The sequence below is a fragment of the Sciurus vulgaris genome (assembly GCF_902686455.1).
Source record: "Sciurus vulgaris genome assembly, chromosome: 6".
NCBI classification, from domain to species: domain Eukaryota; kingdom Metazoa; phylum Chordata; class Mammalia; order Rodentia; family Sciuridae; genus Sciurus; species Sciurus vulgaris.
The window spans coordinates 155,327,104-155,346,627 of record NC_136466.1 but is presented as its reverse complement, the minus strand read 5'-3'; the positions used below and the strand labels follow the sequence as shown (position 1 = coordinate 155,346,627).

At 34.1% G+C, this 19,524-nt stretch overlaps 1 protein-coding gene across 5 annotated transcripts in view; it reads right to left on the bottom strand.

The window, feature by feature from the left end:
- The window catches only part of CDH18 (cadherin 18), a 952,430-nt gene that overhangs the window by 475,338 nt on the left and 457,568 nt on the right, over window positions 1–19,524 (bottom strand). The window lies entirely within an intron of this gene.

The following is a 19,524-nucleotide window of genomic DNA, read 5'->3' as shown; positions in this document are numbered from 1 at the left end:
CTGTAAATAAATTGATAACTTTTTCCTAAGAAGTGTTGCTATCACCATAAGTCAGTTGTCGTTGTATTTATAATTTGTTAATGATCAATATGCACTTTGAAATTTGAGATTAAATTCATTATTAAGACAGAACAGCCTTCTGTTTCAAGATATATTGTATATATTTCATACTGCATAGCCATTTTCATTTTATCATCAAAAGTGAAAAGTTGATTGCAAGTTTAGACTACAAAAAACCAGGTGAATTGATATACAATAAAAGAAGTCCTCTTACTTTTGATCTTAAGCTTTTAAGGTATTAACTGCATTATTCTTTCTTTCAAATGGCTATGCAGTATTGTGGATAAAATGATGCCAAATATAAGTGATCCAACTGAAAAGAAAGTTAAAATTTTAGGCTCACTATTCTAATAGGACTAGTTCATTTTCTGCAAATTCTTCATAGGAAAATTATTTAAACATTTATTTGTACTTTAACAATACTGTTTAAACTTTGTGTTGCTACCAGTGTGTCTCAAAAGATGATTTTCTTTGTCATGAAGAACAAACTCAAGTAATTTAAATACTATCAAAAACAGTTCAGATAAGAGTTTCTAGTGAAGAATCACTTGTTGGCATACATGGGTAATATGGATGATTTTTTAGATCAAGGATTTAAGATTATTTTCATTGGAGATTTAATGATAAAATTTTACTGAAAAACAAAATACTGAAATTCCTTCTCAAAACATTATGTCCTAAGGTTTTGCTTTTATTTTTGTCTAGAAGAAGTAACATTTTCTAATCTACTAAACATTTTTATTTGTTTTTTTAAGTTATACTTGACAATAGGATTCATTTTAACATACCTTTAAAAGCACGGAATGTAATTTGTTCTAATTCTGTCCAGTACTTCTCCTTTTCCTTCTCTCTCCCTTCTCCCTGAGTTTCCTTCTCTGTGTTTTACTGATCTGTCTGCTATTTTCGTTTGTTTATTTTATTTTTATTTATTTATTTTTTTTTTGGTACCAGGAATTCAACACAGTAGGGCTTTAGCACTGAGTCACTCTGTAGACCTTTTTATTTTGAGACAGGGTCTTAAAGACTTGCTAAATTGTTGAGGCTGGCTTTGAACTTTACATCTTCCTGCCTCAACCTCTTGAGTTGCTGGGATCACGGGCATGAGCCACCGTGCCTAACTAGCTTTTTTTTTTTTTTTTTTTTTTTAAGTAGTGTAATGTGGTTGTACATGCTGGTGAGATTCACTGCGGTATGTTCACATATGTATACAAGAAAGATATGTCAGATTTGTTCCACTGTCTTTCCCTGCACCATCTCTCCTCTCTTCCCTTCATTCCCCACCGTGTCTACTGCACTGATATTTCTTTTATTATATTTTATACCTCCCCATTATTTTGGATTAGCTTCTGCATATCAGAGAAATCATTTGACCTTTGACTTTTTGGAACTGACTTATTTCACTTAGCATGCTGGTCTCCAGTTCCATCCATTTAGTGGCAGATGCCATGAAGTCATTCTTCTTTATGGTTAAGTAATATTTTGTTGCTGACAGTCATCTATGAACCATGTGTGTGAATTGAGTGACGATTGAGCAATAGTCAGGGAAGTCCCTGTCTTGGGAACCCACAGTCAGAAAGGCACTGGTTTGGGCTGGGGATATAGCTCAGTTGGTAGAGTGCTTGCCTTGCAAGCACAAGGCCCTGAGTTCAATCCCCAGCACCAAAAAAAAAAAAAAAAAAAAAAAAAAAAAAAAAAAAAAAACAAAGGCACTGGTTCTGGTTCCAGACCACCTACTTCCTGCAGGCACCCTGACCTGCTCACAGCTCCAATTTTAAGCACAGCCTTCCTGAGATGCGAGTAGCTTGCTGAATGCCAATCTACTTGTTTACTGCAAGAACCCTGCCACACCTGGAAACAAGAACTGAGAAAATAACTCCTCCCACTGAAACTTATCCCTGCCTTTGATGTACTCCCCCTTAAATAAAGAATGGGGGCCTTTTTCAGTTGGTCAGTTCCAGCTGTTCAGTTCCAACTGTAAAGACCCATCAGGCGCTCTGCTTTTTAAGTATAACTTTTGGCTTTGTCTCTAATCTTTTACTGATTATTTCAGACTTTTATTTTCTCAGGTGATCCACACCTTCTGAGTAGGAACCTGCTCTGTTAGCCACTGAAAATCACTGTCCATAAATTTCAGAACATTTTTCAGTTTCTGATCATTAAAAGCTGCAACTAATTTCTTTAATTTATCTTCAAATATTCAGAAAACTACAGAAGGCAAATAGAAACAGTTGATAAATTCATCTCATGGGAATGAATGTTCACTGACTTATTTCTTTAATTTCATTGTGGTTTCTAAAATTAAGAATATAATTTGGGGAATAACAGAAGAAAGTATCATTTACTACCTGGCATAATGATCAAAATTAACAAAATTGACAATAATAACTCAGACAATTATCTGTGGATATAAATTAGTACATCTTTTCAGACATGTATGTTTCTGTATCTTAAAGCTGAACATGGGCAAGCACACCCTCAGCATAGCAATTAATCTCCCAGCAGAAGCCCAATAAAATGGCATATATAGGTTCTCCAAAAAGTCACACTTGAGAATCATTCACAGTTGTAGTATTTCTAGTAATTAATAACTAAAAACAGCTCAACTGCACTTGAGTAGTAAAATGGGTAACTTACAGTATATTCATACAATGGACTAATTTATATAAATATAAATAATAATCTAATGATTTACTCAAAATGAATGATTTTTTTAAAAAATAATATTGAAAAGTCAAACACAATTGAATGATATCATAGAACTTTTTTAAAATAGCACAGGTAAAAGTTATTATGCTCTTAAAAGTCAGTGAAAAGAGATCTTGGGAAGATTTTGGAAGCTGTAGGGACTGTGAAAGTGATCAAAGAGACTTTTGGTATGCACACAATAGTTTTTAGTGTGGATGATGCCCTAAGTAAGTTCATTTCATGATAATGTATTTGGCCACACACTAATGATCTGGGAAGTATTAGCTAGGTGGGCTATACTTCAATCAAATTGTTATAGCTTACTTTGTAAAAAAAATACAATTTTTACATATACATTTTTTGCCTTGTATTTTATTTTCTGAGTTATATTCAAGACAATGTTTCAAGCAATATTTTAAACACAGGGATCCAAAAGTGAATGAGCAGAATGTAATAGCTTAGGTATAGTAAAGTTTTCCATGTAGTTAGTGGTAAGAAGAAAAAAAAAAAAAAAAGAAAAATATTAAACAAACTGAATAAAGTGTTAAAGAATATTGAAGAATATTGAAAGGCATGAAAAAGTAGGCCAGTATGATAGGGAACAACTTTATGGAAGATGGTTTAATTTTTAATAGAATGAGAAAAGTATGAAAGATAAGGAAATTCATGGAAAGAAGGAAGCTTCAGTCAGGCATGGTGGTGCACACCTGTAATCCCAATGACTCAGGAGGTTGAGGCAGGAGGATCTCAAGTTCAAAGTCAGACTCAGAAATTTAGCGAGTCCCTAAACAACTCAGAAAGAGCCTGTCTCAAAATAAAAAATGAAAACAAACTTGGAATATGGATCAGTGGTTAAGCACCCCTGGGTTCAATCCCAGGTACTAAAAAAAAAAAAAAAAAAAAAAATATATATATATATATATATATATATATATAAAGACATACATTACAGACATGATCCTACAATATGTATAATCAAGAAAATGAGAGATTGTACTCCATTTATGTATGATCTATCAAAATGTATAAATGCATTCTACTGTCACATACAACAAATTAGAACAAATTAAGAATATAAAAAAGAGAGAAAGAAAGAAAGAGATGAAATAAACGAAGAAAGGACACTAAAATGCCCTATGGGATCCTTAGCATACTTGAAGAGGGGAAGTGCATGAAAATGTTGCTTAATGAGTATAGGTGGGAACCAAGTTGAAAAGAAGGGCTTGGTCACAACATTTGGGATTTTAGATGCCCTGGCAAATATACAGTGGTATCATTGATTAAGACAACTGAATGAAGCATATCATATCCAAAAAGAGTGAATGGGTGGTGGGGTCCTGAGATGTGTTTTAATTTTTGGAATTACTGAAGCACAATTTTGGACATGATTCATTATTAAGGGAAAATATGATGGTACAAAAAATTAAAGGGATTTACGGAGGGCCTTATGTTGCTTGACTGGAACAATGAAGAGAAGGAAAAGTATGTTTCAGTTCACAGATTCAGAGGTTCAGTCCATGCTCAGCTGACTCCTTTGCTCTTGACCCAAGTGAGAGAAAACATCGTGGTTGAAGTGCCTGGTGAAGGAGTATTCCTCTTCTTATAATGGTCAGAAAGCAGAGACAGAAATGGAAAGGGGCCACAGGGAATATCAACACCTCCAAGGTGCCCCATGGACCCACTTCCGCCAGTCATATCCTATCAGCCTACAGTTCAGTTACCTCCCAGGCAGTCCATTCAATGAGGAAGGACTGATTAGCTTACCTCTCATAATCTGGTCATTTCACCTCTGACAATTTCTGCATTAGAAAGGTTTGAGAGACACTTCATATCCAAACCATAATAAGTAGAGAGAAGGAAAGCTGAGAACAAATGTTCATATAGCAGCAGGGATCTCCCTTCACTATAATTTAAACAGAGACAAGAGATTGGAGTATAGATACTAGTTCATGTACAGACTTGGTGGAGGTCATATGAGACAGTTGCTGTCACATGGGTTTTAGAAAAGTTATAATTGAAATGTGATACAAAGCCAGTTTCCACTCAAAGGCAGATTTTATTTGTTAAGATGAAGAAGCAGTTAGTTCATCAGCATTAGTTTGCTCAGTTTGATTGTATGAACAGCATCCCAAGGAACAACGATTCTGGTGTGCATGCAAGGAAGCAGCTTTCTCCAAGTGATCAAACTTGCCATCATTCCCAGCATGAACAAGAGAAAGCAGTGTAAAATGTGTCTGGAATTTCCAGCCCAGGTTTTCTCTCATTGTTTGCTTAACTTGGCTAGGTGTTTGAGAACAGAGGGGGACATTCAGCAAAATGGTGTTTTACTGTCCCCATATGCCTAAAGGCCCTTCAGATGTTATCACACTAAACTTCTGCAATCTCCCCCAGGCAAACACATCAGGATGTACATTGAAACTTCTTTCCACAACAACAATACAAAGAGCAACAGAATGTGGTAAACCCAGCTACAAGATCAAGCAGACAGCATGACATTTCTCCAGGTAGCAGAAAGAAGTTGTAACCAAGCAGAAACTGGATCAACACTGTTTACCTATAGCTGTAGTGTGGGTTTGCAACTTACCTGAAAGCAAAGACACACTATAATAATCTTCAGGGGTATACACACAACAGTTATCATGCCTACGCCCATTCTACTTTGAAGGACCACTTTCCACATTTGTGGGCCTTCCTTATCACAAAAGTTGTGACATCTATGTTTAAGGCAGAGTACTGTGTTTAGCTAAAGCCTCAACCTAAAATACAATGTCAGTGTGTGCTGCTGGAGAAGAAAGCATAGAAAGTGGGAAAAGCCATCAGGTATCATGAGTTGCTCTATGACAACTCTTGCAAGGTCACAAACGGTAAGTTTGCAGACAAAGTGGGAAGTAAGTTTGCGTGTATATATTAGGTCTCTTCCAAGTGCATTGTCCAATTCGGTTATGTGGCAGGTATGGTCACTCATGGGTACCAAAGTCCACAACAGTACCACCAGAGGAGGAATATGCTCCGATTTGAGCTGTTGAACTTTGCCATCATAGGTGGCCAGTGTCTCTGAGTACAACAGTTAAATGGCATTGATTGACAGGGTTCCAATCCATACTTGCAGGGGATAGAAAGGTATTACTGCCATTTTGTCTTTCTATTCATTCTTTTTTACTTTCACCTGTGTTGCAGTCACCCCAAGCCAAGAAATCCAGGTTGGAGGGATACGGATATTGAAGAAAGGCACCTGAAGAATGGAAGATGAGAGTGCACAATCCATTCTGATTCAGCTACTAAGGATGTTCTGTTGGGTTAAATCGGGAATGCCTAAGGTTTTGATTTATTTTTACACAGTGAAATTACTTGTACTTGCTAAACCTCAAGTGCAGAGGGCCAAGAAGGAGATTTCATATGCAAAAATTTTAATACATACTAGGAGTCCAGTAAAAAAATTGGCTGTCAACATGGTTCACTATGAACACATGAGAAAATTATAAGTGATAAATTATATAAGTATAAAATAAGTATTAAATAGACCAGAAAGTCGAAAATCCAATAACTTCTCTGAAAAATGTCAACCTATCATGTATCCATATAGCAGTTAATACAACATTGAAATTCATCTTTTCCCACAGAACCATTATTTGCCAAAAACCTGCTAATTTTGTAATTCATGAAACTGTTAATTTCTTAGTTGTTTTTCATTAAATGTAATAAATTGGAAAAAATCAAGTGGTACTAGATGAAAAAAAAATGTGAGGAGAAGTAAATTATGGAGTTTATATAAAAAAATGTACTATGATAAACATCTAAGTGTATTTCCACCAAGGGCAAACTGTGGACTGGGCATTAGGTTGAACAGAAAGATCAATAACAATTAAAAAGTCTTGATTTGAAGCAATTCTTATTTTAAATATTTTATGCCTCTAAGAAAATCAAATATTTTTCAAAGAATGATTTTTGTGACTTAATAAATTAGGGACATAAACATGTATAAGAATAAACTAGTTTATCAAGCCTATGGATTAGAACAATCTACCCTTTTCATTGAGTTAATGTATTTCTTTTTCAATTCTTTTTCACGTTAAACATTTGCCATTTCCTTTACTAAAAAAAAAAAAAAAAAAAAAAAAAAAAAAAAAAAAAAAATAGTATCATTTCCAGGATGCTGACAGAGTGTCCTAGTTTATTTCTTTCTGAATGCCACAATTTTACACTGGGAAGAGTCAGCACTTCCAGAATGCTAATACCAAATTTATGTGTTAAAAATACCTTTTTGCATACACTTTAGAATCCTCTATAGTGTAGATTGAAAATGGGGATGCTTCCTCAGAGAACCAAGCTATTCCACGTGTCCACAATCACAGTCACCCAAGAGCACCCCATCAGAAAATGTGATTCATGCCTTTGCACTTTCAGACCAGAGATATTTATACACCAGGGCTTAGTCATTTCTGAAGGTTTCTTTTTTTTTTTCCTTTTATTACTCATGTGAGTACTAAATGGTTCAAAGTAAACTTTCTCTAATGAAACCTCAACAAAGTCTATTTAAAATCTCTAAAAGTAATGATTTTTAATTTTACTTTACTTAATACACACATATGATGCCCCCAATGTCTTTATATATCATAGAAAACACAAAATCTCAGACTTTTAATGTTTATTTTCTTTTTAGTTGTTGATAGACCTTTATTTTATTTATTTATATGCAGTGCTGAGAATTGATCCCAGTGTCTCACACATGCTAGGCAAGTGCTCTACCACTGATGGACAACCCCAGCAACTCTCACAGATTTTTGTCCATTTACATTGTTATAGGAAAATGTTAAGGGAAAAACTCTCTCTCTCCCTCTCTCTCTCTCTCTTTCTCTCTCTCTCTCTCTCTCTCTTCAGTTCTTTAGAGTATAGAGTGAATACAGTAGTCAAGTAATATTCAAGACCTTTACACTGTTTTGAAGAATGACTTATGACAGTTTCTTGCAAAATTTCAGGGAATAAACGTGGACTTGGTCTTTTATTATCAATGGTTTTCAAAAGAACAGGGGCCTAAAGTTCTCAGGTATATTCTTCAGGATGTATATAAGATGGATTTACTTTGGAGATAAAAGAACTTATAAGTACCAGAGAAGAATGGTAAGATTGGACATATTGGTAGAATTAAGAATAGTAGAAAGGTAGTAGAATGAAACAGACAGTATTACTCCATGTATATGTATGATTACATGAATGGTGTGAATATACATTATGTACAATCATAGAAATGAAAAGTTGTTCCCCATTTGTGTACAATGAATCAAAATGCAGTCTGTAAAAATAAAAAAGATTTTAATAATTAAAGAAAAAGATTGGCAGATGGAATAAATAGGATGTTTAGAAATATAATAATATAGAGTTGAAGTGGGAAAACAGTAAAAATACACAAAAATTGAGAGAGAACTGACAAAATACAGAGAGATAGAAAGAGGTTTGAAAATAGTTAAGAAATGAATAAGAAAAATAAGAGAATCAGTATTATGTTTTGTAAAGATGTCAATGATATAATTAAAATTAAGTGAAGATTTAGTATATACCACAGTGTCTTTATCCATACATCTGTTGAAGGGCTTCTATACACAATGGAATATTATTCAGCCATAAAGAAGAATAATATTTTGGCATTTGCAGGTAATGGAATTGGAGAATATCATGCTAAGTGAAATAAGCCAATCCCAGAAAACCAAAGGCCAAATGTTTTCCCTGATAAGTGGATGATAATATATATAATAGGGGGGTGGGAGGTGAGAGAAGAATGGAGGAACTTTAGATTACATGGAGGGAAATGAGAGGGATGTAGGTATGAAAAATGGTGAAATGAGACAGATATCATTACCCTATGCACATGTATGATTACACAAATGGTATAATGAATCTATATCATGTGCAACCATAGAAATGAAATGATGTACCCCATTTGTGTACAATGAATCAAAATGCAGTCTGTAAAAAACAATAAATAAAATTTTAAAAGATTTAGTACAGAGTAATATTTAAAAAATAATTCACTGGTTTTAAAAAAGAAAAATTGAAAAAATGCAGAAGTACATCTATGTTTATGTGTGTATATATATTTATTTATTTATGTTATTTATTTTTTAATAAAAGGAATAGATGGGAAAATTATCAAAGTATGCATATTTCAGGTAAGAATGGGAATTGGAGCTTATTTAATTTCTTATGATTTTTCCTTCTTACAATGAATACCATCTCTTGAGGAAAAAATAGAATAAAAACAGCAAACCAGGAAAGCAAAGAGAAAAAGAAAGTGGCACATTTTTATGTCGTAGGGATGGACTCAGATGGTGAACTATCCCTGCCCCTTGTACCCAGTCAGGAATTTTGAGTGCAGACAAACTGCTAATTTACTCTGAGCAAGCTGGTGTTTCCACAGGTTCTGAACTTAGATGAAATTACCTCCAAAACTTTGGCTCGTTTCCACATTTTTATTACCTGGCATTCAATTTTGTGAATGGTGTGGTCTGATAAACAATAAGAAAGCTCAGATGGGCAATTTGTTCAAGTTCTTCCAAGGTCATCCCCAGCCAGTTTAGGAGAGAGTGATATATGCTACTGCATTTGTCTTCTCCATCAAGTTCATAGCTGGTGCAGGAGGAGAGGTCATCCTGCTCATAAGGAGCATGGTACTCAAAGAACATGCTTTTAAGGGCTTTTATAACATCTATGAGCAAATAGTAGCCAGATAGCATTTTAAAAATTGAAATAAAATTATAATTAACCAAGTATAATTGGTGATTTTCCTTACTATAATCGTTTATTTTTTATGCATTTAAAATTTGTTCACATTTTTAGGAACATTCTTACAAATGTTATAACTTAAACATGAGAGTCATTCATCTCGAGAGGATAAGTAACTTTTCCCCTATTTAATTCTTTGAGAAGACTGAGAAATATACCAGCCGCTTCTTTTAAAATGGTTAAAAGTACATGTATTTCTATATTTTCATTTTAATTCTGACTTTATTATCATACCAGGTGTACATTTATGCTAAGCTATAGGAGAGTTGCTCATAATTTACTTTTAAAAAAGTGATATAGCTTCAAAGTCAAATTTCCAGTACTATCAAAACAAAACAGGCAATCAGTTTGTGTGTGTGAGTACTAGAATCCAGGGCCTCACACATGCCAGGTAAGTGCTTTACCACTAAACCACATACTCAGTTCCTGGTTATATGTCAAATTTGGAATGCATTCTATCTATACGTTATCTTTTGTTTGCATAGTTACATAAATGGATAATTTATCTAAATGAGGTATATAAAATAGTTCAAAACTTATAAAAATGCATTTGGAAACAGGAACCAGAAGTCCAATAAAATCATAAACTGCAATACAGCATAATTACTTGGGACACATAAGTACATATCAGATAGGATAAATTATTTTCTTTTACAGGAAAAATAAGTTTGTCTTCTTGAGAAAACACAATCTTCAGGTCTCTAATATCCTTCAGGTTTGATATGATATTTTCAACAATTCAATCTTTAACAATGTAAGAACATTTTATCAATTGAATTTTTGTTACAAAATCAATAATGGCCTAATGCTTCTTTTCATAATCTTCACCTGATGCTTTTTTCCATAAGGTAGGTTGGTAACACACCTATTTTTAATTTGTTCCTATTTCTGTAGTAAAAAGGCACCACAGATATGCTTTAAAATGATCATTATGCAGCTCTGTAGGTCAGAAGTCAGTTGTGAGTCTCAATGAGCTAAAGTCGGTTTTAGCATAGCTGTGTGCTGATCTAGAAGTGCTAGAAAGGAATCCATATTCTTGACTTTTCCAGTTTCAAGAAACTGCACAAAGAGCTTGGCTCTCGACTCTCTTCTTTGGTGTCCAAACCAGTGTCCTCAGATTCAGTCTTCACAAAGCATCACCGACATCTATTCTGCCTCCCTCTATCTCAGACTTCACAGACCCTGTGACTACATTGAATTCACTTGTTAAACTAGCATTGCCCCCTGTCTAAGGTTCTCTGATTAGCACTCGAAATCTCCTTTTCCATGTAACATAAAGAAATCACGGGTTTCAGGGATTAGGATGTACATATTTTGGGGGACGAATATCTTCCAAATACAGTGGCTTTCAATGCAGTCACAAGCAGTGCTTACGAATATCTAACTTTTTTTAAAAATATTGTAACTTGTCACATAAGACTGAGTTTCAGAATCTACATCACTTGATTTATCTGGGAAGTAAACATTCAGAGTGAAGCTCAGTTGAACAAGAGCTAGGTAATCAAGCTGATCATTGAAAAAGTACATTAAGAAAAAGTGGGATTTTATAGCTGCTGTTAATGGTGATGGTAGTAGTGGTGGTGGTTGTGTGTGTGTTTGTGTGTGTGAGTGTGTTGTGAATTAGTTACATGAAATTATTTTTTAAGTACTAAGAATTGAACCAGGGATGCTTTAATACTGAGCTACATCATCAGCCTTATTTATATATTGTTTTCTATTTTAAGACAAATTCTCACTAAGCTGTATAGGGCCTCTTACATTGCTGAGATCAGTCCTGAACTTGCAGATCCTCCTCCCTCAGCTTTCTGAGTCACTGGAATTACAGGCATGTGCCATTATGTCTGTCTTAAAACAATGTTTTCAATGTTGTTAGCATCATTGAAATAATCTTGAAACACATTATTCTTGCATTTTTGTACAAAGAGTTTCACAACTTAATAGTCATCTCAAACTCAGTGCTGAAACTGCAGATTTGTATCTCAGTTCTTAATGATCTCTTGTACTCAGAGTCCAGGCATAAATCTCTAGTAGTATAGCAAAATAAAAGCATAGAGTCCCTTAATCAGAATATTATGGGATGAAGGTTTTTATATGTGTACTCTTATCTTATTAAAATTATTTGTAAAATATTCTTAGGTTGACAATAAAATTTTAAAGAATTATTAATAAATGAGATATACTATATAATAAAAAGTAGTCATATCTGGAAGACAAGCATTTGGTGAAAGTGATATATATTAAAAGACAAGAACTATAGTAATGAATAGAATCCATGGATGAGTAAAACAATAGATTTGTGGCCATATTTGTCATTATAACATCAAGAATTTTCTAGTTGTGTATAGTGTCAGACTTACATTGAATCTAAAATGATTACCATAAATTAATGTCTGAATAAAGCAAGCAATTATAACACAGGCCCATTAAGTTGAGCATTAAAAAAATTAGGCAAGGAATACATTATATCCATAGTAAAATGTCCATAATGCACGTCTAAGTCTGTTTGGTGTTGCTATAACAGAATACATAAGACTGGAAAATTTACAAAAAACAGAGATTTGTTTTCTTTCATCTAAGGAGCTGGTAATTCCAAGATTGTGGCACTAACATCTGGTAAGAATCTTTTTGCTGTGTCCTCACATGGCAGAAGAGTAAAAGAGAACCCACTCTAAGACTGCTTTATCCTAACAACAATTCATTCCTGAGAGACCACATGACCTCGAATCCCCAAATCTCAATACTGTTCCACTGAAGATTAGTTTTCCAACATATTAATGTGAAGAAATGAAGAGTATTCAGACAAAGCAACATAGATGTTGATATATTTGGGAATTTACATTTCAACAATTTAAGTCACTTTTCAAAACAATCTCTCCTTCAACTCCATCTCTCCCAGAATTTTAAGACACTCCAATGCCAGGGGTCCCTCCTCTCACTCCAACTACTTCTCAGCTTCTGGGGTTGATGCTTCCTCATCTTCCCAAGCTTTCGGTGTTGGTTGCTCCAGGTCCTGGCCCACGTGTTTTCCATATTTTCTCTCACAGTTTCTTTACTTTTCAATGCAGTCTATGAACATGTATAGTCTCTCACCTTCATCAAAGAGCCTCTCCCAGGCTATGAACTGTGTGTGCAACAGACCCATTGACACCCCCACGTGGGAACCTCAACCTAAAAATATCAAAACACTTCTTCATTTCTACTGTTTCTCTCCTTTTCCTGAAAATTTGCTTTTCTTCCATTCTTTCCCTTTTTAGGAAACACCAATTTCATCCTTCTTGTTTAGCACATACATAAAATTTGACCTTTACCTTCTTTCTCTCCTATCCCTGATACATACCATAGCATATGAGAACCTCTCAGCTTTATTTTCAAGGTGAAAATAGAATACTACCTCTTCCCTCCGTCTCAACTGCTATTGCTCTGCTGCAAGTCACCACTATCTCTTTTCAGAAATATATTCAGATCTTAATGATCTCTCTTGTACTTCAAAGTCCAGGCATAAATCACTAGTAGGATAGCAAAATAGCATATAGTCCCTTAATCAGAATAGTAACTGAGCTCCCTGAACCTATTCTGGCTCCTCTCTAACCTAACTGCAGTGGCCAGAGTTCCTTGTTGAAATGTAAAACAGATAATGCCAATTCTCTGCTAAGAAATATCTGATCACTTCAACTCTTCTAAGGAGAAATAGAAAGTACTAACACTACTCTGCAGGATCTTATCCATTTTATGCTGCTTTAACAAAATGGCAGAGTAATTTATAAAAAGTAAAAATATATTTCCTCTTTGTTGTGAGGGCTGAGAAGTCCAAAACCAAGGCTCCAGTATGTGGTTGAGTGCTTTGTTGCTGTATTAATTCATAGTAGAAGCTAGAAGGGCAAGAGAGAGCCAACTGGTTCCTGACAGCCCTTTTTATAAATGACCCTGATTCCTGCTTGAGAATGTAGCTCTTATGACCTGAAGGCCTTCCATTTTGCCACACCTTGCAACACTGTTGCATTAATAATGAAGTTTTAAACTCACGAGGTCTAAGCTGCTCTTTCTTAACTCAGGTTGTGCTGTCCTTCTACTTTTCAAATAGGCAGGTAAGCTCTGCCCCTAGGAATTCTGTATTTCTCACTCTTCCTGGAATATGGTTTCCAAGATAACTGCACTGTTCATATCCACACTTCTTCCAAGGCTTTTACTCAAAGTAGTCTTTTCAGTGAGGGCTTCCTAGACATTATACCTAAACATAAAGTCGCCATTCCTATCTTTGGAACTTTTGTTTTCTCATTTCTCTCTTTTTCTTTATCTCTTTAATGAATTGTTTTACACAAATATCATAAAATCTTTGTTGTGGACTTGATTTCCATCATTCTTCCCAAATACACTTCAACTTCCATCAATGAATGAATACATGATCATAATTTGGTATATAGTAGAGGAAATACAATTTAATATTTAATAGGTATTTTTTTAAGAAAATAGGACAAATTTCTAAGAGGAGAATATTGATAAACAAAATAGAAAAGGTTACTATAAAGGTTAGAAAAGAGAACTAGTTCACTTTTCTATCTCAACAACTTTCTCATCTACATCTAAAGTGAAATAGAACCAATCAGTCAATAAAGGTGTTCTCCATAAAACCAGCAAACTTGCACATAACTAAAATATATTTTTGTTTCTACTGTCAAGTTTCATTCAAATTATAGCATGTGTTGCAGCTAAAATTACTAATTATACATACCTAAAAAATAAAGATAATGTGAGCAATAAGAAAAGTGTGAGGGGCACACATATTTATCTCAAAATATTATATTTATCCCAAATTATTTTTGAGTCAAAATGAATTTTGTTATCCTTTTTCAAATCAAAACACATATAAAATTATGTTTCAAGTTTAATGTATTATTGCTTTTTCTAGAAATTTATTAATATAGATTGATTCAAATTATTAAATTAATTTCAACTTGGAGGGGAATTTTTTCCTCCTTTTTGATATTTTTGATGATTTTCTAATGATTTACTTTTTAAGGTTATTTAATAAAACCCTTTCTTTCTTTGACAATCAATTGCAAATTATTTTCAAAAATAAGTATTTCAAGAAATCTATTAATTTTCATGTTTCCAGAAATAAATGTAAATAAGAGTTTTATCACACCTGTGTCAAACTGGTTTGAAAATTTTTTATAATATAATAATTCAATAGACTATCATAGCATGTGTCTTGTTTATATTCTATTGAAGACCATGTGTTTAACCTAGGTAGATTTATTTTAAAATACCACTCATAACTGGTTAACTGTTTCTCAAGTACAATTGTCAGTTACTTCTCATAATGTATAATAACATAAAAGTCAATAAGTTACAGATCAAAGCAAAAGTCCTCAACATAAGGACAACAAATACCTATTTGAGGATATTTATGTTCATGAAAATTTATAATGAGATGGAAATGAGAGTTGAATTCTTCTTTAGTGGAAAATGTAGAAAACCTGAATTATTTTGACTAATGACTTAACCCATCATGATCTATGCAGTGCAAGTATAATCTTGAGTAAGATTAAGTGTTGAAATTGAAGAACCTGCCATAATTTAAGTATTTGTGTCAATAAAATACTGACTACTTCACAATTAAACTTTATTCATATTATTTTGAGAATAATTTTCCTAAATTTATGTAGCCTAGCAATGTGTAAATCGACATTCATCTTCCATAGAAGCAACATCTGGGCATTTAGGATGCAGCACAGCAAATGTGCCTATTATATCCGATTCTACTTTTCCTCTCTGTTTACTTCCCTGGAAATATCTTCCTGGAACATGTACTACACTTAGTCAAAACATTATGAGCACAGATAGAGATACTAAATTATTTAATTTGTGTTGGCCTCCTTACTCTTCATTAAAATATTTTAGCAAGGGACTACTTAAATAAATGGTAGTATATCCCTATAATCATATGCAACAATCAAAGTGAATCATACTCAATATGACTGGCACCTACCAATTTGACGTACCCAATCTTAATGAGAAAAAGATTTAAGCAAATGCATGTCTCTAACATTGAGTCAAATATCAAATTTGTGCATAATGTCACAACGGACTGTTTTAAACAATTACAAATTATGTATATGATTCCATGAAAGACAAACAAGCTATAAAAGTAGTTGCATATACTTAGTTGCGTGTAATATCAACTGGTATTTGCATTCCAAATATTTGTTCATGTGAAGGTATGCATGTGCATGTATCATTGTATCTTTCCCTTTCTACTTTGTGCGATTTATAATTGCACAAAGATGCCCATATCAATCTATTGATAGAAAATGTAATTTAAAAATATATACATTTGCAACCAATATTTACTCAACTCATATATTTACCATTTCTGTATTTTAGCAACAATATTTAAATATGGAAAAAATGAGGATGGAAATAAGTGTAATACTAAACACTATGATTTCCACATCACAAAATTTAAAATTGAATCTGTTATTATTCTTTCATGGGAAAGCATTTTGAAAGAGAAGAGTAGGAATTCTGTAGATGTTTTTATCCACCTTAGAATAGCTGGAATTTCCCATGCTGAATCAATTCTTCCTGAAGGAATCACTAAGTACACTCAGCAAATGAAAACTTACCAAAATTGGCATAGATACTTACAAATTACAATCAACTAGAGCACTCTGTATGTTTTGTTTCTGTACCTATTTTAATCTTTTAATCACTTTTTACAAAAGAGGAAAATGACCTACAGAGAAGCCATGTGGTGTGCAGTAATTCATGACAGTATACAAAGTTCTGCCATGTCCTCAAATTGTCAAGCTCAATCCTAACCTATGGTGCTAAAGGTCACCATTGCTTAAGAATTCTTCTTTTTAAACCAAGATACTTTCCTTTTACTTGTAGAGGTTTTGAACACTGAAAACAAATCTAACCATACAGAATTCTAGAGTGTACATCCTTTTCCAACAACCTACACATACAAAGATTTCCTCCAAAATAATAAAGCAATTGTAGAGAGAATCAATATCTTTCATTTACTTGTATTTATATTAAAGGTTCATAAGAAAAAAAAAAGTGAAATTTGTCTTCAACTCAACAGCTGCACTGTGCTATTCTTATGCCCCTATATGCTAATGTATGATGTCCTAATCTCTCAGTTATACTGGAAAATGATACTGATAAGGTCTTTCACCATATTAGAACCTTACATTGAAATTCACTAATTATCAAAGCAAGAGGGCAGAGAGGATCTGCAGAGCAGCCAAACTAAAGTTCACATGGGCAACTTCCTAAATGTACAGGATACACATGCCTGCTTTCTCTATCTTATATACACATGCTTATTTTTTACTAACAGAAGTGGTTCTTAATGGGGGTGGATGTGCAATATCCCCCATGGAATAGCTAACACTGTATAGGAATGTTTTTGACAGTCACAACTTAGGGTACTGCTACCAACATGTAGTAAGTAGAGAACAGGGACATTGCTAAGCAGATTATGAAGCACAGGACACCACATGGGATGTTGATACAGTGGCAAATATCAACATCAGGAAAGTTAAGAAGCTCCAATCTCTAATATGATTGTATAAACATGTATAATGCAACCATAATGAAGACATATCATTAAGCAAATTAAAAAGTGTAAAGTACCCATCTTAAAAAAACAAAAGAACACCTTACACACCATGTCTTCATTCCCCCAATGTACTCTACTACTCTCCCCTAGACCATACTGTATCAGATATATGGGTTTAAGATAAGTATGTTTTCCTCAGTCAATAAGTTCAATAGTTTTTTTCTTGAATCTGTTGAAATGAACCTGCATATTCATTTAGATTCTAGAGGACCATTAAGTGAAGATGCAGATATTCTTTCAATTCTTAATCAACAATAAGCCAAAATCAGAATAGGCAGGACATATAGACTTGTAAACATGTGGTCTGTATTCATTAGGCCACAAATATCAATACAACTCATAATAATTCTATTTATATTAGCCAATGGAGAAAAAGCATATTTACTATATATAGTACCCTTCATCTAAAAAATTTATAAAGTTTGGCTGACTCATTCACTGTCATCATTCCACTATATCCAGTTGAAATAGGTCATTGTGAAGAATAATAATTTCTAATTGCACAAAGTATAGGCTTTACTCAAGTACTGGTTCAGCCCACCCCCTCACTGCATCTGGTATAACTAGTTATATTCAGCATTTACTGGATTCAGTTACAGCTAGAGTTTCCAGTCACTTACTTTCCTTTTACTATTATATTCTCCTTTGCCATTGGGTTATCTTCCTTTGGGCACTCTTTGCAGCTAAAATAGCATATCCTCATTTTCTACCTCCCCATGTTGTCAGGTAGGAAATCGATTCTGACCATTAGCACCATTCTCTGTTTTCTTAGGTTAGCTATCTCTCTGAAAAAAGCATCAGAATTATGATTTATAAAACAATTATCCACCAAAGCCCATTAAGTGAATGCCTTATGCAGTGAGTAATGGGGTGATCTATACCAGGTTAATTTATTATCAGTAAATCTGGAATTAAATACATCACAAGAGTCTTGAAGAAAACAGCAGTGGTGATTGGTGCTTGGACCAGAATGCTTCAGAACTAATTCTACTAGTATCACATCCTTCCTTCCTCCTCCCACTTCCCACAAGGTACACTTGCAATGTAGTCTGGACTTCAAACTCTTGATTTAGAATTAAATATGTTCTCTGATAAGACAAGTGCACTAAAATAGAGGAGAACAATCACCACAGAAGGAAAGCCCCCTGCATTGAAAAATGTGCTAGTGATCCCAGCACGAAAAATAAAGGTTGGAAAACACAGGCAGAGCCTGTAGTTAGTTTTCTGGCTGCATAACAAAATCTTTCTCTGATCTGTCTCTCTGCTCAAAGCACTGATGCCATCACCTGAGCAAACCGAAGACCATAATATTTTTAGCTAATTATTTTATTTTTCTAGAGTTCCAACAAGGAAAAAGCAAGGATTGTTGATACATGGCTAAGAGAAAGCTCATAAAACACCACAGATATTAGATTTAAAACAATTAATAACCCTCACTAATAAAATTCTCATTTTTCACCTGTTACGTATGAGAGGTTTGCCTAGCTCCACATCTACACACAACACACACACACACATACACACACACACACACACACTCACACAGGAATGTGCATGAGGCACAATTTTACCTTGGTTTTAAAATGTGAAATTTACGACAAAATAATATTTATTTCTACACTGAAACGAACCAGCTTCAGGAAGTTAAGAAAAGGCACTGAATGAGAGTTCACAAACATAAGGACATATACTAAATAAAGTAAGTGTGTTGCTGTTCCCAGGAGCCTGTCTAATTTCTTTACATGCATCATTTGTACAGCCCTTAAAAAAAAAAAAAAAGTAAAAGTTTCACCTTAAGCCTTAATATGCATTTATGTAAACGATTCTTGGAAAGGAAAAAAAAAAAAATGAAAAGAGAAAAGAAAATATGAGGATCGCCCCGCTGCAGTTTCAGTGCTCAGATAGCACGCAATTTTAGAGGATACTGGAAAGACGATAATTAAAAAGCTGTATCAAAGATCCGATTTCCACGTCTCTGTTTGATTCTGATGATGCCTTCCCTCACTTTTACAGATAAGCATCAACGACAGCTTATACTGATGCCATCACTATTCAAATGTGCTTTGCAGAGTATCATTCCAACTTCTTCAGGGGCAGGGCAGATAACAGCACATCCACAGACCAACATAAACAGAGACCCAGCTGGATTAGCAGACTCACGTTCCATAGGCTCTATGGCAACATTCCTGCATACGAAAATACAAATTCACACTAGCGGTAAGGCTGCCGGCATGAGCTACAACTTTCCCATTAGCACCAGACCCTGTGAAATCCTTCCAGAGGAAGATTTCACCAAATACAGTTTGACTCAGAACGGGGTAGGCATCTCCACTGCACACAAATATTAATGTCACGACAGAGTAAAGTGGCAG